General features: G+C 44.4%; 1 pseudogene across 1 annotated transcript in view; it reads right to left on the reverse strand.

Moving 5' to 3' along the window:
• Positions 1–18,234, reverse strand: part of LOC146260737 (protein diaphanous homolog 3-like) — an 89,411-nt pseudogene extending 71,177 nt beyond the window's left edge. The window contains exons 1-3 of the transcript XR_014724815.1: positions 17,801–18,234; positions 2,722–2,754; positions 1,228–1,404 (exon numbers count right to left, since the gene is read on the reverse strand). The product of XR_014724815.1 is annotated as a protein diaphanous homolog 3-like (transcript). The remainder of the gene's footprint in view (positions 1–1,227; positions 1,405–2,721; positions 2,755–17,800) is intronic.
• Between the last annotated feature and the right edge of the window lie 638 nt (positions 18,235–18,872).

The raw sequence follows: 18,872 nt of genomic DNA on the forward strand, positions 1-18,872 counted from the left end.
ACTTCAACAGTGCTCCATCACAGCCCTCTCTGAGGGCTCCAGCCAGCTTCCCACACAGCTACTAACAGAAAGCAACACGGAACATAATTGGATAGATAAAGAAAAGAAAGACAAAAAAAAAAGGGAGGGAAGAGAGACAGCTGAAAAGAGAGGGAAGAGAGACAGCTGAAAAGAGAGGGAAGAGGTCCTGGAAGGGGCAGATGACGACTGCGCTGAGGTGGCCGGCCAGACCGTCACCCTTGGGAAGAAGCGTGGGAGAAAGCAGCTGTGATTGCTGGGTCTGCAGAAGACTTCAAACTCCTTTCTGCTTCCACAGATCTGAGCCATGTCCCTTCAAAGCAGCGGAGGCTTTGTATGTGACAAACATTGTTCAGAACATGACCCTGGGTTTTCAACTTGAGTAAAAGAAATTCTTGATTTCTGGAATTTTCTTTAGCTCATGGTCAGGGCAGACGAGGTTGTGCGTGTGTGTGTGTGTGTGTGTGTGTGTGTGTATCTGTCGGTCAGAACCAGACACAAGCCAGTTAATTCCAGTTGACATTTCCTCAGAAGTAGTGCTAGTAGATCTATCTCTGTGCAGAGAAAACGCACACACACTCAGAGTCGAGAGGACAGACAACTTCTTATTGGTAGATCTGTTGACAAGTTTAACAAAGGGGGGAGGGTGTAGGGTTGAGATGTGTAAAGAAGAAACTTGAAAAATGGAGTGGGGATTAGCTGCAGTCAGACTATTGGCTGTCACTGAGCTTGCAAGTGGAGTGAGCCAAATGAATAAGATGATGTAACAAACGTGGCCACTTTGAAATAGTTACCAATGTCAAAGCAAATCCGGTGGAAGACGGGTGCACTTTTGCAAAAGCGAAAGAAAATGATATGGTAAACACAGTGTGGATGAACATCTCCACCCACATCGCCTGTGGCTGAAGCTGTTTTTGGTTTCTGAGTTAGAAAAGAGAGAGACAGAGAGGTAGGGAAGCAGGCAAACGGATTATTGATTCTGTGTGTGTGTGTGTGTGTGTGTGTGTGTGTGTGTGTGTGTGTGTGTGTGTGTGTGTGTGTGTGTGTGTGTGTGTGTGTGTGTGTGTGAATATACCCGCCAGCCCATCTGCCTGTCTCATACTCTTCACTCAGCATTCAAGCCATCTTCAATTTCTCCCCACAGACGTCCAAACAAGAAGAAGTTTGTCAGCCTGTCAAGGAGCCTGGAGAGAGCCTTCGGACACCTACCATCATCTTCTCAAACAGAGCCAGGATCTCCTTCTCAGACGTGATCTTGGAGGAGAGCTCCTCAAACTCGGCCGACGAGGAGGAGGACCAGTCGCAGGAGGAGGAAGGTTTGAGGTGAGGAAGAGGAGGGCGATCCTTCTTGCTGCCTGGGATACGGATACTGGCAAACCTGTCCAGCTAGATAGAGAGAGAGAGGGAGACAGACAGAGAAAAGGTGAAAGCGAGAGACATGGAGAGAAAGATCAAAGAAAAAGGTAAGAATCCTCACAGCACCAGGCCAGACAGGTAAACACAGGCTCACGGCCGGGCGTGCTGACAGCACAGTGAGGACCGGATCAGCCCCGTGCTGAACACAGTCAGGCAGAGCACAGGCCACTTCCTCGGCCCAAACTTCCCCCACATCCGCTCCCAAAACAACAAGAACAACTTCCTCCTGCCGCGTTAACAGGCTTCCTATTCTCTCCATGTGGCGTGTGGCCAGTGAGAGAGAAGGACAGGGTTTAAGGCTTGTTGGATATCCACCACAGAGGATAGCTTCATGCTGTCGGGTGGATGGGGAGAGGAAGACTTTCACATGACAATCAACTGTGTAATGAGATTAGATGTATGCTGTTATCACTGCATCTTAGCCACGGGAATCAGCAACAGATGTCACGACGGGAGTGTGTGTGTGTGTGTGCACATGTGAATGCGTGTGGGAGGTGGAATTACTGATCCATTTCGTGTTCCCTCCCTTTCTTTATCCTCCATCTCTAATAACATATCAGCTTTATGTGCAGGACATTTTTTTCTTTCTTTCAAGGCATTTTTGACACTTTAAATAGCTAGCAACGAACTGAGGGAGACCATGCAGCCTAACCAGCGCACAAGAAACACACAGCCCAGAGATAAACAAGCAGGGAGAGAGAGAGGACCAGAATGAGGGCATGAGAGAGAAAATACGTGAAAGACAGGAGAGAAGACAGACAGAGAGATATTATTGGTTAAACATGCATTAGTGTTAGTGCAGGGGACCAGCTTGTTCTGAACTAGACCATCACGACCGACAAGCAGCCTTTGAAGAAACAAGTCCCTTTCACTCTCCCCCAAATCACCACACCTGTTCACCCACGTCAGGGCTTTCAACAGCAACCTCCGCACCCCTTCCTCTGACAGCATCTGCCAGGTCCCACATTAAAGATGGAGGCGCATTAGAGCAACACCCCTGAACATGTTAAAGCAGGCCGGTCAGGCAGAGGAGAGGGGAGGAGAGGGGGGAGGAACCTGAGGGGGGTCAGAACAGGGAGCAAGGAAAGGTAATGCTGCCTTTAAACTGGTCGGTCGGTCGGTCATGTTTTGATGGATGTTATGATGATGACAGGGACATTGACCGTCCACACTGTTTTTGAGCAAAAAACAAGGAAGCTAAAACAGGGGACAAGACATGAATTAGAAAGTGGAAGAAATAAAAAAGGAAAGAAGAGCAGCCGTAAGAGAGAGAATGAAGAGTCTCACCACGTCGCCGGTCAGGTGTCTGATGCTCACGTGCTATGGGAGAGGAGAAGACAGGAGGAGGAGAAGACAGGAGGAGGAGAGGGAGAGGAGGAGGAGGAGTGGGAGGAGGAGGGAGGAGAGGAGGAGAGGGAGGAGGAGGGAGGAGAGGAGGAGAGGGAGGAGGAGAGGGAGGAGGGAGAGGAGAGGGAGGAGGAGGGAGAGGAGAGGAGGAGGGAGAGGAGGAGGGAGAGGAGAGGGAGGAGGGAGAGGAGAGGAGGAGGGAGAGGAGAGGGAATGGTTAGGAGGTCACAAGGTGAAGCACCGCTGTCAGATGAGGTGGCACTGATGCAACATCATCAGACTACAAGTCACTTCCATTGAAACAAGCCACAATCTCAACCACAATCCCCAAGTATATCACTGACTACATCATCAACAGTGGCCCAGTGAAGAGAGATGTTATTAGAGGCTCTCGATGCGTGACACCAGATCAGTTGCCCCGAGCAACAGTAACATCAGACGCCATTTTGGCTCAAACACCAAATACGGTTTCACTGCACTGTTTTATGGCACAATTGTAATTCATGATATGCAGCAGATAATATATGCACCTGTTTAGTAGTCGGGTCCCTTAGCTACTAGGTAAAAGTGAATAATGTGTAAGTCCAGAGAGCCGGGACATGGTCTTCATGTACAGCTAAATAGGCTGCGGACGTAGTAGTCAAGTTCAATGTATCAGCCTATTGCAGATTGGTGTGTGTGTGTGTGTGTGTGTCTTAGACTAAGCCCTGATTTCTCAGAGGGACTTGAGTACATTTGTAGGTTAATGTCGTCCTACTGCAGGTTTTGCCAGCATGCACTGGGCGGCCAGGATCAACAAAGGTCCAGCTCCCATGGTTACAGAAATAGCTTTCTTCTCCATGGAAAACACATCGAGCTGGAATTGTGATTTTGATTTTCCCCTCAACAGCAGAGAGTTTTGATCTGCAGCAAGAATTAAAGGGTTCCACACAAACGCATTTAATCAAAATATAAATGTATTGGATCAGAGTTTAATATGTTTTTGCCGTTGTATAGTTCACTTTACAGAAAACATAAGTGTAATCATAGTAGCGAATTAAATTGTTTGTTGCGAAAGTACGCCATAGGGCTTTAAGTGACTAAACAACAGTTTTACGCCATTTAGTGAGACAATGTTTTTGCGGACTTGTTGGTACCAAAGCGTCTCTATTCTGTCAATCAGAGACAACCATCTGTGTATGTTCGTGTAGTCGCCTCTGCAATCTTCCTATTAAATTGGCTTTGCAGTTAAGTTCTCCCACGTTGAGTGGCACGATTGAATCCGTCACACATGACCCAACACATGATGATCTTGTAAAAGCTGCAAATTTAAAGACGGTGTTCTTTCCTGTGTAACACAAAGTGGTAAAAAGAGTGGATCCAATAAACTATTTCAATCTGAGCATGAAAAACTATTGACGGGAAAAGGTTAGGTTCGGAGACTTCCACTTTTCCAGAGCGCGTATACCACTCCGCTCAAACACCCAGGCACATCACTCAATACGGCCAGCCTTTAATTAACATAAAATCCACAACGCAACGTATAAAACACCTCCAACTGTCAATGCGGCTGCGCTAATGACTTTCTGGCAAGAACATTTTTACTCCGCGGGCAGAGAAAGAAATAGGGTGCTGGGAGAAATAAAGAATAGACTCGGGAAGGGAGGTTGAACAATCGCCATGTGTCCAGAAGTAATAGCTCTCCCCTCAGATCAATTCACCGCTTAACCCACAGAGCGAGGAAGAAATGTGTGCATATATGTATATATGACAAGATAATTGGATGCATAATTATTGAACCAAAGAGGGAGTAGCGAGTGAATAACTCAATCTCTCCAACGCCCACTTCCTGACAATTTATGCTATAGGTAGACACATGTCTGCTGCATGAATGTTAAATTTGACGGCAATTAGGCGTCGACTGTTTGAAAATGGGATCAAAATCTATTTTGATACCACAGTAGTCCAAACTCCAAAAAACTTTCATCCAACGGACAGCTTTGCTAACTATTCCCTTGCGCAGGTCACTCTCATCCTGGGTCAATTAGGCAAGTCACAGACTTACAGGCTGCAACGTCTCCTGTTGAGACCATTCCAATTGCTCAAATCCCTAATTTACTTCAAAAACTCTCATTACTTCGCTCCACACAAGTGAAGAGGAAATGAAGCGTTCTACAGCGTCCCTGCATCATTTATCTCTGCGCCGAGGGTGATTTCACTCTCAACTATTTTAACCACCGCGTTGACCCTGTTCACTGGCCATGAGAAGAATCATTGTCAAGGCATGGGCTAACCTTGCCACTGGCTGCTAATGTAGCTCTGTTTGTCTCGGAGAGGTCATGGGTTATTTAGCAGTCCGACCGCACGACTCTGTTCGGAGACGCTTCAGTCGCCGCCCAGATGGTGCACATTACAATCGCTCAAACTGTAACCTTCTCCGGCGCGCAACATTTACATACGCTATTAATTCAGGAGGTGTACATGCTCTTTCACTGGAACGTAAACACATTCCAGCAAAGACAAGCGTCTATACACACGCGCGCGCGCTGGGTGTTGAGGTAACACTGCGACGTATCAGGGGCTTGGCCATGCGACTCTCTCCATCAGTCCTACTTCATTAGAGAACTCAAAACAAATAAGCGCGGTTGAGCAAACGTGGTGCTGCTTGAGATCAATCAGCGGCTCACCCAGGAGAAGACCTTTACTTGGACCAGGAGGAAAAACAACAAACACAGACTTGATCGGTTTGATCGACAGGAAAGAGAGGGTAACTAGCTGGACGGCTCGTGGAAAACTAGCAAGTGGAGGTCAATAACAAAGCGGGAAAGGGTTTGAGGAGGGAGGGGAAGGCTCCAGGCAAGCACTTGGGAGGTATACTATGAAATCTTCCATTGACACTGTTCGTCTTTCGATCCCTGCTGCTTCAAAATGTTATGGATGATGATCTTAAAAACACGAGCGCAGCTGAGCTGGTTGACAAAAATTACAGTGTACTTAGAATATTCAAATTCTAATAAGATGATGCGATCCCGCCTCTACACTCGCAGGCGTTCGTTATCGAGAAAGACACACCGGGAGGCGACGGTGAATTTACAGATTGCATATTAAACAAATAAAACCATTTGGTTGAACTTAAAGTAAAATCACAGACGCTAAACCGAAATGAAAGCACTTCTCCAATTAAGCCAATTAAAATCCGAGTTTTGAAGAGTAATGGAACGTAATAAATAATCTTACAATTTGACATCGCAATAACTTTAAAGTATTGCCTGAAGAAAATACACACATACATGCACATAAATATGAAGAGATGATTAAGTTTTAAGATTTGCATATGTATGAATGTTCATATGCTGAGGATCCACGTGACCTTGGACATACGCAGAGCCAATTAACATGTCAGAGATCTGCATTTGCAGCCACTCACGCAGGGAAGAAAGGACCTTTCACATCCACTTGTAACTAGTCTATGCAAGCTTTTATCTTTTTGATGCCAGAGGCTTAAATTAGCCTGTGGAACCCTGAAACTACTTCTCAAGTGACACGGAGGCATCTAACAAGATAGGTCATGCCAAACAGGGAGAGAGGGTGACAAAGAAATTGTGTGTGAGACGAGAGGAACACCAGATAAATCATATGGAGAAGCACAGATTATAACACTGAGCCTTCCCCACTGAGTCTCAGTCAACACCCATCAGATTCATCAGATTTCAGGACCAAATCCATACAAGCCCATGTAAGCTCTATGCAGTTGTTGAAACAAAGTGATTTTGTGAATGACGGGTAATTGGCCAATGCTAGCTCTATGTAAAATTAACCGTCCCAAACAGGAACCTGTCCCAATGTGTTAATACTTGTGTTTTTGCATTTTGACATTCTGGGTCTTGGTTATTTGCAACACTAGTTATCCATACAGTTGAGGGGCTCAAGTCAATGTCTGAATTTCAATGTGAATACATACACAATAGAATACACTACTGCTGCTCCACCGGCAAACCCCACCCTACCACCTTAACTAACACATTTTGTGCGGGAAACCCTGGATACCCTGTTACCGCCCCTGTGTGCAGTAGCTCCACGTCTTGCACATTGTCAAACTGGACATTATTGAAAGTGGTTGAACAGTCGATAACGAGACCCACAGGGCTGATGTTACTGCCAAACAAAGATCCAAGAAAGAACATTACCGTGCAGCTATGTAACGGAGAAACAGCAGCACTCACACAACCTCAACATGTTTCACCACATCATATATGAGCTTGAAGCTTTAGGCCAGCAGTGAAGGTATCTCATCTAGTATCGTGGCATTGCTTTAGCAGTGTGTGTGTGTGTGTGTGTGTGTGTGTGTCTTGCTCCAACAGCTTTATGGTCAGAGTCATGCAGACCAGAAGCACTGATAGCAGAGTTCCACTGCTTGAAGTTCCACTGAGGCCCTGCAGCTACACAAGAACTTCCACATTTGGGCACCACAAACTCACCACAACCTGGGGTATAATGAGCAGAAAGGAGGTGAGGGCCATTGATGTGGTTTCTAACACTCTTGCTCTTTTACGTGTGTGTGTGTTTGCTAAGTACACCTCCATATCAAAGCAAATTGCAGTGCGGGTGTTCAATATATCGCGCATGGCCTGACTGCATTAGGGCCTATAAGAAAGCTTCTTTTGGACAAAGCCAGTGCCCTTATTAGAAGGAGCACTCCAATACTCTCTGAGAGACAGTACTTTTCACAGGGCCTTATTAGGGGGAAAGAGGATCTAGCCTGTTTCTTACAGCCGGGTGTAAATATCAGGACACATCAGGCCAGGTACGCAGGGAGCTGTACTGAGGGAACAACAACAGATACTCAGAAAACAAAGGGCAAATCAATCTAAAAACTAAAAAGAGCTACAATAGGAAAAACAAGAGAAGAAGAATCCTCTGAGAAAAGGTTTTTGGGCAGAACTGTTTTCAGTTCTGGAAGGTGCAGTTCGGAATCCAAATCGATTCTTTCTGACACAAAAAAAAAAATCAGGGCTTTTTATGGATATAAATGCTTCTGTGTAACACCTTTTTGTTTTACGTTTGTAGACATGAGCAGAGGGGCCTGTCAAAAGCTTAATGGAGACGTCAGAATTTGACCAATGCAGCTGTGAGAGCTGTCAAACAGGACGTGCAAAGACACTCAAACTGTGACTGCCACCTTTCTCGTATGCAGTTTAGGTCCGGCTTCTTAGCAAAGAGGATGGAGAATATGGGCAAATTCCAAATCAGTTTCTTGCGGGTTAGGGTTAGTGAGGAGAAGACTCTAGCATGCAGAGAGGAGGACAAGACTCATAACTAGCATGCGGAGAGGAGGAGAAGATTCATACTAGCATGCAGAGACGAGGAGAAGATTCATACTAGCATGCAGAGACGAGGAGAAGACTCATACTAGCATGCGGAGGAGGAGAAGACTCATACTAGCATGCGGAGAGAAGACAAAGAGTACAGAACGTAGTAGAGTCAAATTTGCGAGTCAAAGTGAAATTATGATAGGACCAAAAGGTGTGTGTGTGTGTGTGTATTGACAGATACCTCTGACATTAGCAGGCAGGCTCACAGCATGAGATATGTCACTGATTCAATAAGCCAGCATGGAACCCACCTGCTGCACACCGCCTGCCAACCACCCCCAATATGGCCAGAACATACAAACCATACACACTAGAACATCCACACCTCGAACCATACACACTAGAACATCCACACCTCGAACCATACACACTAGAACATCCACACCTAGAACCATACACACTAGAACATCCACACCTCGAACCATACACACTAAATTAGAACATCCACACCTCAAACCATACACAACATACACCAGAACACATGAGCTATATCACACAGAGCTATGCACCACTTTACCATATTCAAATCATACCAGGTACCTCAAATTACATTGGAAATAGAACAATAATTTCATTTTCAGAGGTTAGAAACATGGTGTGCTAATACTGGAAGGCAACCGTAGCATTTTTCCAGAAAGTTCACCCAATTACCACTTACAGGTAAAACATGTCACAACACTGATAAAAACCAGCAAGGTCAACGTTGGTTAATTAAAATTGTCTCGTTAAAGCTGTCTGCAGGTTATCCAGGTGTCTTTCATTCTCAAACACTAAACCCCACACAGACCCACACACACACACACTAAATCACATTACGTTTGCACTGCGAGCGGATTTATCTCACAGAGTCAGTCCTCATAACGCACTGAGTCGAGGAGCCCATTACAGCAAATCACTCAACATAAACAAACATGACACACACCCTCCCCTTTCAGTGCCAGCCAAATATCCCCTCTGACAGAGCACAAACCAACCAGAACCTTTAGAAATAACCACAAAATAAGGATTTTTTAGCATGTTAGTCAACTCCAGTTTCTCATACAATTACAAATATGCCTTTACCGATGTCTTTTATTTATCTAGGCTTGTTCAGTTCGATGCAGCTCCAAGTCATTCCCTGAACAAACTGAGTGCCACTACAAAGACTGTGTTCCAGATATCAAAATCACTGAAGTTTAACCTTCCGGCTCAGTCCTCGCATGAGCCATGAACTACTTTTCTCTGAGGAACTCCATCATTACGTACTTGTCCTTATTTGCATCTGATATTGTATTCGTCAATTTATTCAATAACAAATCAATCAATATCAAATAATTGGCGAGTTAAGGTCGAACTAGAAAGGCCGTTGCCAGCCTATTACTTAGGCTGAGAATACCTAGGACTTCTCAAAGAGTGCGCAGACAGAAGATGGTAGATTTTTGCTCCAAATTGAGGCCATGAAGTCAAAGTGACCTCGTAGGACTGGTGGTGAGGGGGGGGTAAAGACCAATCACATCTTTTAGCAGGAACAAGGAACGTGTCCTGGCCTGTAGAGCAATTTGCAGTAGGCTCCACCAGACTGGATTCATTTCACCCCCCCCCCCACGCAATCTCCACGTCCCTTTTAATTAAACTTCGATAACACATCTTTCAATTAGCAGTCGAAGTCCACTGGTCGCAACAACAACTCTTAGATTGTCACAAGAACCGGGGGGGAGGGGCAAATCACATTGTGGAACACGAAAGACAAAGACAGAGGTAGAATGCCACTGTGAAGGTCAGAGAGAGTAAAATGGATGACTGGATGAATGAGCACATGAAGCCTAACCTGTTACACCACAGAGCAGTGCAGGGCGGGGGCCTTGTAATTGCAGCCGATTAAAATCAATCTGCCCTGTGTTGCATACAACTCCAAGGTGAAGGTAGCCAATTATGTTCAAGGCTGCCCATCAGACAGGCAGGCACATAGACATGCAGGCAGATAAGGCGGGGGGGGGAAGAGAGAGAGAGAGAGAGAGAGAGAGAGAGAGAGAGAGAGAGAGAGAGAGAGAGAGAGAGAGAGAGAGAGAGAGAGAGAGAGAGAGAGAGAGAGAGAGAGAGAGAGAGAGAGAGAGGGGAGGGAGGGAGGGAGGGAGGGAGGGAGGGAGGGAGGGAGGGAGGGAGGGAGGGAGGGAGGGAGGGTGGGAGGGAGGGAGGGAGAGGGAGAGGGAGAGGGAGAGGGAGAGGGAGAGGGAGAGGGAGAGAGAGAGAGAGAGAGAGAGAGAGAGAGAGAGACGTGCAGGCAGATAAGACAGACAGGGAGGCAGGCAAGCACACTAGGAAGAATGGATGGTGGTCTTTACCTTGGGAAACCTGCACAGCCTCCTCCCCCCTCCCCCCTACCCTATCTTTCCCTCTCTCCCTTCAGCAACTTGGAAATGCTGAATTGCGATCCAGGCCAGGCCAGGTCAGTCAGTCAGTCCCTGCTGTTCTGTCCCCCCTCGTGGGAAGCACCTGGTGATTCGTCTCCACAGCTGCCCGACAATCACAACGTACACACGACTGTTTTCATGTCTGGTCAGATCCTACAGAGCGTGTATGTCCCCAGACTGCACAGGCTTGGACGAGTAGGAGGGCGTGTGTGAATGAGAAGATCTTCACTTTGCCTCCCATCACCGCCCCTCTGGGCTAGACGAGCTGAGGTCCCAGATTGAAATGTTCCACAACTACCCAGGGTGCCCATATAAAGTTCTGAATGTATTGAGCATTCTCTCAACGTTCTACTTAAGATAGGACATGTTTGATAAGGGACAAATGTACAGAGAGAATGGATGAATAGAACTGACCAGCAAGGGTAAAAAAAAAAATTCAGGATAGCCTCCAAAAGCTGCTATTCACAGGCACTTGTAATGAAGCCACTGCTAAATTAATACATGTAGCATACTGCATCTTTCCTTAGCTGTGGAGTGTGTCTAGTGGTATATAACGAGTTTCTGATCCTCACCATACTGTAGCAACAGCTGCTGCAACCTTGTTTTGCGTTATGTTGCCGTGGCAACAGTTACGGTCTTGCAGCGGGGCAAACCGGCTGGGTAAGCTATCAACAGTACCAGAAGAAACGGTATACCGTGACACAACCACGCTTGCAGGGCGCGGTAACAGCGGGAAACAAGTGAGCAACGACAACATACACAAACAAACATGTACTCTTAAGTTTCCCATTGTGCTGTCGTTCCTCCATCCGCACCGACAACTCATTAACGGTAACCGAACACGTGAACTTCTTGCTGCAGGCGGTAGTGAAAGGCACTGCGGCACCGCAGTTTGTGCTCGTTCTGTTGTTGACGGTCAGACGGGCAGCCATAGGGGAAGGGATGGGAAGGAGGACTGTGGGGGGGGGGAGATAGGGGACTGTCTTGATCACGGTGTTTGAAACTTCGGAGAATCCCCTCTTAGATTTAGCCGCCATGCTAGTGGAAATAATAGCGGTTGCTAGATGGGCTCTTAAATCATGCGTCAACTCCACCAAATACCCTCAGAACAAATTAACATTCATAACTTAACAGACTATAGAGCTACATTTGTAGGAGTCTGTTTTGGCCTGATATCAAGGAGCACGTTTGTATCGCATAAAGGCAGGGCCATCCAGTTGACGCATAGTGAAACCTGTTATAAGTAGAGTAAGACTAGCTAGCTACCGTTCAGAAACCATCAACTCAACTACAAATTGCCACGACCACTGTATAGGAAATTGACAGCTCGTGTGAACAAGCCTACCACCTTATCCGCAGAATCCATTTTTAGTCAAAACTATTTTGTCACAGTCTAGTCTATTTTTCTAACTGCAAACCCATGCAGCTGTCACTTCAAAGCGAGCAATAGAATGAAGAGTATTCCAGTGTGCGCGGTTATTATATCATTCACCAGCTTCGCAGGAAGGGTGCGTTACTTTGTAACCCATCGTCAGTCAAGGGCGCTTCAAAACCGGATGTCAAGTAAACGAGTCGGATTTTGCAGCTTTTTGACCGAGAAAAAAAATAATCAAACCATAAAGAAGTACAAAGTCGAAAGTATCGTGCCTGTTCCTCTTTGATTAGTTTCCACTTCAGAGGTTTTGTTTAGTACATCTGGAGTCAGATCTTTTTCATTTGGGGAATGTTGTGAGTGTTAACTGCACCATTAGTGCTGGGGGACATGTTGTGATAAACCATGGGGCTAGCGCTGGCAGATTCTGTAATTGCCTCTCCTGAACGGGTTCTGTTCAATAAGCACAGGGTCGGCGCACTGCTTACCAATGAGGAAAGGAAACCTACAGTTTGTTGCTTCCATTGTCGACCTCTAACCTTCAAATGTGCTGGGTGCCCACAATATACTATTCTGCAGCTGCAGAAACTCCACAACTTTTATTTTCGTATATACTCCTCTGCTCTTTCACCCTCTCCCACACTCTCCCCCTCTCATTCGTACGCCCATACATGTGAATCCCAAACTAAATGCTCGCACAGGATGAAAGACTAACACTACACTGGCAAAAGTAGTAAAATCAATACCTGGCATGATCGCTAAGCACCTAATGAGATTGTCTTGAACACACCGTAACCACGTTTGTATAGATTTTTATTAGTGCCAATAGCTGAATCCATATGTATCTCTCAAAGAACTGCCTGCATCACTTGGGTTTCTGTCTAACACACCTGACTGGAGTCCCATTACCATAAACCAATCCCATCCATCCTACTGTAAATGGGCCAGAGTCTCGTACGTCGCCTGGAGACATGGACTGGGACTACAACAGAGGTAGACGAGAAGGAGGAAGGCCAGCACTCTGGAGAACCCAGCTGTTTACCCCCCAGCTGTTTAGGGCCTGGAAATAACAGCATCTCCCCTCCAGACAGACAAACACACACACACACACACACACACACACTTCCCTCTGCACGGCCAGTCAGTTAAAACATCTGGGACGGGAGAATCAATCTGCTGGCGGTAATTGGTGGTAATTCCTGTCGTTTCAGTTGACCCCGCCTGTTCTGTTCCCCTCCCGGTTCGAACCCTCCCTCCAGTCCCTGAGTGCCCAGCCAGATGGTAGAGGTGATTGTTCTAGGCCACCACAATACCTTCTGAAGGGTATGGTAGAATGTCACAGACAAATAGGAACACCTGCTCTCGTCCAATCCAACTAATCTGGTCAATTTAGCCATTGCAGGCTCCTCTGACTCGCAGGGGCTTAATTGTGATGGCTTTATTAATTAGGATATTTCTTGTATGCATGGGGTGTGCATGTATGCGTGTGTGTATGTGTGCGTGTGTGTGTGTGTGTTTTGGGCAACGCAGAAGGACGCTAACCACAAGGATGAGAGGCCTTTTTCATTATTCCTGATAGAAAAGAGAGAGTTAGAAGCAGGATTCTTGTTTGATGGGTGTGTTTTTCCATCCTTAATGATGACAACCCTTTGCACATGTTTGTGTGAAAAGCAGAACTGTAGTAAACAACCATTATCTTAATTAAAAACCGTAGCGCATTTTCACAGCTTGAGAGCCCCAAAGAAAGCCATTATTTGTGAGGACTGTAAATATAAGATACTGTATCCTTTCTCTCCAATCTGTCATTCATTTATTTTCTTTCCTTACCTTGTGAAAAGCCTGTAACCAGAGTTTTTAAACCAAAAAGACAGGCACATTTACAAATAGAATCCGTTTTTCAGTCCTCTATGCTCCAATTACGCAAGCATGCTTTTAAGCGCATTGAAAACGAGCTAGCCTTAATCAGAGCAAAGATGAAGTACAGGAAAAAACAGTTTTCTCAGGTCTTAGACTTCGACAACACAGGTGGTCCACTCCAGTTTCCTGGTACTGCAGTGCCACCTAGTGGACAAACACAATTGCAGCTATGCACACTAGCAACAGAAGCACCATCCTAAAATAATGACACTTATCACTTGTTAATGCTTCATAAACACTTTGTATTATAGGTGAAGACTTACTTGTACAAAACAATTATACCAACCATAAACCTACATGATAACCTACACTGCAGACACACAGTAGCGCCTTAATTCAAGGATGATTTCGAAAATACCTACAATAATAAATGCATCAAAACTGTTATAGGCTTTATATTAAATCAGCTATGAAAATATTTTCAAAAGTTTCCCAATAAACGTGCCTTCACCGAGATCAACAGTAGTATTAATTACCTGCTGCCTCAACTGGGCACTTCCAGGACCAAAGGAAGAGCTATCCAGTCGAGGGGCAGAGCTCAATGAAAGGAGCTGTCTCTCCAAAGCACATGAGAGACATGGTGGGCCATCACCCGAACAGAGAGCCCTGGGGCCTATTCCATAAAGGCCGCTCAAAAAAGCTAGACTTTAAGTCCTTAACCAGACTTGAATAAGTTTAATTAGTCAAGCGTGGCTAAAGCGGTTCCATAAAGGCCAATTTCAGCTCACGCAGTCCTACTAATTCAAGTCAGATTTAAGTAGTCAAGCTAATTGCGCGTGCACCCTATTCTTAAGCAGCCCGAGAGGTAAAACATGGATCATACAATCCACCACGGCAAAAGCAATGCACACGGCCACGTGACTTCTTCCAGAAAGAACGTTCCCTTTATATCGCGTACAATGACAGCTCCCTCATCCATTGCTTCAATCAAAATAAAATGACACGCCATGATTGACGTCGTGAACGATAGGTTACGTAGGTCGAGGACCTTTTTAGACCTTTACTTCGTTGATTAAAAAATACCCTCTAAACTCATCTAAATTGACTTTTTTGACATTGTGTAAAATAAATAGCCTACTATTAATCAATAAATTATCCAGTAGCCTAACTTTTTAACATGGGGTTTGTGTCAGGGAAATGGAGGGCTTAGGTTTGTTTTGCAATTGTAGGCTACTGTTAACAATTATATTCCTATGATAATTATACTCGGATCATTTAGATTGAAATATAGGCCTTTGCCTGATGCCTTAACATTTGAAATCACAAACTAACATCCATACATTTAACGGCTATGGTGTGTAGCCTATCAAAGCATTGTTCATCATTGTTTAACAAGATAATGAACAAGAAATAAGTCTGACTAACTGACAAGTCTGGCTTATTTGGTAAGCTCGCTTTATGGAACGGGCCTCTGGAGTCAATCAGAATGACATCTGGATGAATGGAGGACAGTAAAGCAGTTGTTTCTAGAGATATGTGCTCCTATTGTGTAGCGAAAACAACAAACATCCTACTTAACAGGTGTCAAATCAATCCCTTAAGCAATTCTGTTTTATAGTGATATATTTTTTTATAATGTAGCCGGAGAAAGAAAATTGAGTGTTCGCAATTAATACTGACAATAACATAATTCACGGCAAAACGAATATTGTAAATTGCATACTGACAACAGGTGATAGCTTTGAATGACATTCATTCTAGGCTTTCTCCACCTTACATTGTAAGGTGGAGAAAGCCTAGAATGAACAACACGATTCTGCAACAAGAGCACCGCAACGTTCCGGAATTTTAAATTACTCAGCATTCCATTCCAGTAACCGTGATAGTCACAGTGGTGTTTAAAGCACATGCACACACACAAAACACACACACACAGCATGGAGCAGATTGTTGTCCATGGCAATAGTTATTCACTGATTAGGGTTCAGCAGGCTAAATGGAGCCGAGTCACAATCCTACTAATGGCATTAGCACCAGTACAGTCGGGTAGATCCCCATAGACAATAGAATAGACTTTTACTTAATCAGGCAACACAATGCAACACTGGCTGGTGCAGTAAGTGCACTTGCAGTAACATTTCTCCATCCCACTCTAATAAAACATTTCTGGAATGTTCTTACCATCGCTTAAGGAGGCGAAGACCGGGCAGGAAATATAAACCAGATTTGTTTTCTTCTGCATGACTGAGGGACAAGCATGCACACTGGGATACACTCGTGCATCTTTTGCGTGTGACTTCGTCAGATAATTGAAATCCTGACACAGCCCAGACATAAAATGTCATTTTGTCAGCTTCAAACATCACTGAACCGGTGATGATTTTCATTTTAATAATCATTTTAAGTCATTTCAGAGAATACTCAGGCCTGAGTACTTCACAGATTTGTCCTTACAACATCTTGACCTCCCTCCCACCTCCAGACAGGAAACATAGCCAACTCCAGCATCAACTGAAAAGTCGTCCTAAACTGACGCTAAAAGCGGACTAGGCTTCCCATGCACGACTGAGAGGACTATTACACTGGCAAACCTGTCATCTGAAGACATTGGTAACGCCAAAGCCTGTCATTATGTTAGACTGGTGACATAACCTGTCTGCTGATGAGGGTCCAAAACGTTTTATTTCATACTTGTGCAGTCACCTCACTCTGCAGAGGTCAGCGGGACTTCATTTGAATTTGAATAGTCTTCCGAGTCGATGAGGGTTTCTCCATTAGTTTTGTGTCAGTCTCATCAGAGGTAATTAAATTTTCAGGCTGTGATTTGCCAAAAGGGGAAGAGACAGTTGCTATAATGAGAAGCACAAATGAAAAGAATAAAAAGTTGGCCAGGCCAAAGTCAGCTTGGTGGTGTAAATACAGTTATTTAGGATAAACACACAGTGAAGGCATCATTGTGCATGTGCAGTACTGGACAGCCTTCAATGCAAATGGTGAATTGAAGACCACGTGGACTACATACAAGTCTGTTAGATCACAGACACTCAAAGACAGCAGGTAGGTCTGTTCTGATATCTACAATTGATTTAGCTTGTGTTGCTGTTGTTGCTGAATTCAATAAATTCGAGGGGGCGGAGATTCAGCTCCTTCAGGCGACACGCCCCCCTAGTCTCAAGCAGAGAAGACTGCTGATTTTCTCAAGATTTCAAAGCCTCATTTAACATACTTGTCGGTGGGGTTTTTTTCAAATTTGGATGGGAAGTTAACAACACATTCTTCTGTAGTGTGATGAACTTAAAATGCATTTTCAATTCCACTTTACAGGATCTTTAAGAGTTATCTTTGATACAGTATGTCCTTAAAGGCCTACGGTCAATTTAAGCACTGTTGTTCACGTGGATTTGAGACACAACATACGAGCATACGATTAGCCTACACTTAATCCTGGGCTAATTTTACCCATTTGATTTGGCCCTGGTAAAACCAAGTTGACTACTGAAACTGCAGTCTAGACCAACATGAAGCCTTCCAGACAGGTTTAATGGCGGTCAAATAACATATCTAACAGAAGTACACTTTACCGTACAGGTGGTTGGCGTATTATTGTACATGGTGTCTCTGTCATTTGTGCTCTAGAACACATTATTGTGCACATTGCCTAAATGCATACCATTACTCCAGTGTAACGAATGACGTTAGCTAGGAAATAGTAATTTGACCCATGCAACCCTTCCCGTCTAATGGAAGATGTGACCGTTTGCTTCTCACGGACATTGTTGAAACGCCAATGTTCCACCTCGGAAAGTTAACTGCTAACACGAAGTGTTTCTTTTAAATTTTGCTGTAAAGTTGGCAAGCAGAAAAACTGTTGACAACCGGTTTAGCAACTGACGTCTGATCCATTTACATTTACAATTATGTATTTAGCAGACGCTTTTTGCCAAAGTTTGATCCGATGTTTGTATTGAACTTAATCAGTCTATAGGTGGGGGGCTAACACTTTTTCATGTACCTGCTACTACATAATGTGATATTAGCCTGCTACTTACAAACTTTGGTTTTCGTTCCCCCTCCTCGAAACTTGAAGTGCCTTGAGATGACGCCCCAAGTGCTCCAGTGAAACCTTTTTTCCGCAGTTTTCCATCTCGTCCAGATGAATCAAAATGCTGTTGATAACTATTCTCCATGACTAAGTTAACGAAGTTATCTTGCACAATCTAGCTAGTCTACTGTAACTGACGGCTAGGCAAATTTGTAGCAGCTAGGCTAACTATCACAGGCGGATTTTCTTAATCCAATTTGTGGATTTTCCGAAGGCTAGTCGACTGTAATTTAGAAAAAGAAATTACTTTCGAAGTAGACCGACATCAGTCTACATATGAAATAAGACTATTGTTACGAAAAATACATTTGCTACACAGGCTAGCTGGTTCTTTGTAGAAGTAACCTGCCAGCAATGCAACCAGAATCTGACAATATAGCTCTGGTGGTACGCTTGTCAAATTGAACAGTCCCGCGGCTTTGGCATTCGATGCCGGTTTGTTGATCCAACCAATCAAACTCGCCCACACCGGATACGTATTTTCAGAACCACGCAACGATTGGCCTTGACTGACTGTGAAACCGTACATAAGTCGCCCAAACTGTCACTCATGTATTTTGCCCTGTCCTTGAAAAGGGCGCTAAAAGTAGGGGAAACATTTTTAAAAAGTAAAACAAAAAAAAGAAAAAAAGAAAGAAATGCAGACAGTCACATGGAGGCTAGAAACAGCAGTGCATGCAGTTAATATATATTAAATTCATAATAGTGTGACATCTGGTGCCTTTTGTGTACCAATATTTTGTTAATAACAGTGAAATCTGAAATAATCCTTTTAAATAACTTTGTATAAACATGCACTGGAATAAGAGTATTACATTAATGACAGGATGAATTAAACACGTATATTAAAATACTTTGTTGCAAGTACCTCGAACGGATCTGTCGTGTCTGTTTTAACATTTATTTAGAAGTCACTATACGAAATTACAAATATTTCCAAATTATTCATGATGATTATCGAATAATGTGTTCGTATTGTATCCTTTGAATCAAATCTTTACTAGGGTATTATTGGTTTT

The sequence above is a fragment of the Hypomesus nipponensis genome, chromosome 12, assembly GCF_054491055.1.
Source record: "Hypomesus nipponensis isolate SF chromosome 12, ASM5449105v1, whole genome shotgun sequence".
NCBI lineage: Eukaryota > Metazoa > Chordata > Actinopteri > Osmeriformes > Osmeridae > Hypomesus > Hypomesus nipponensis.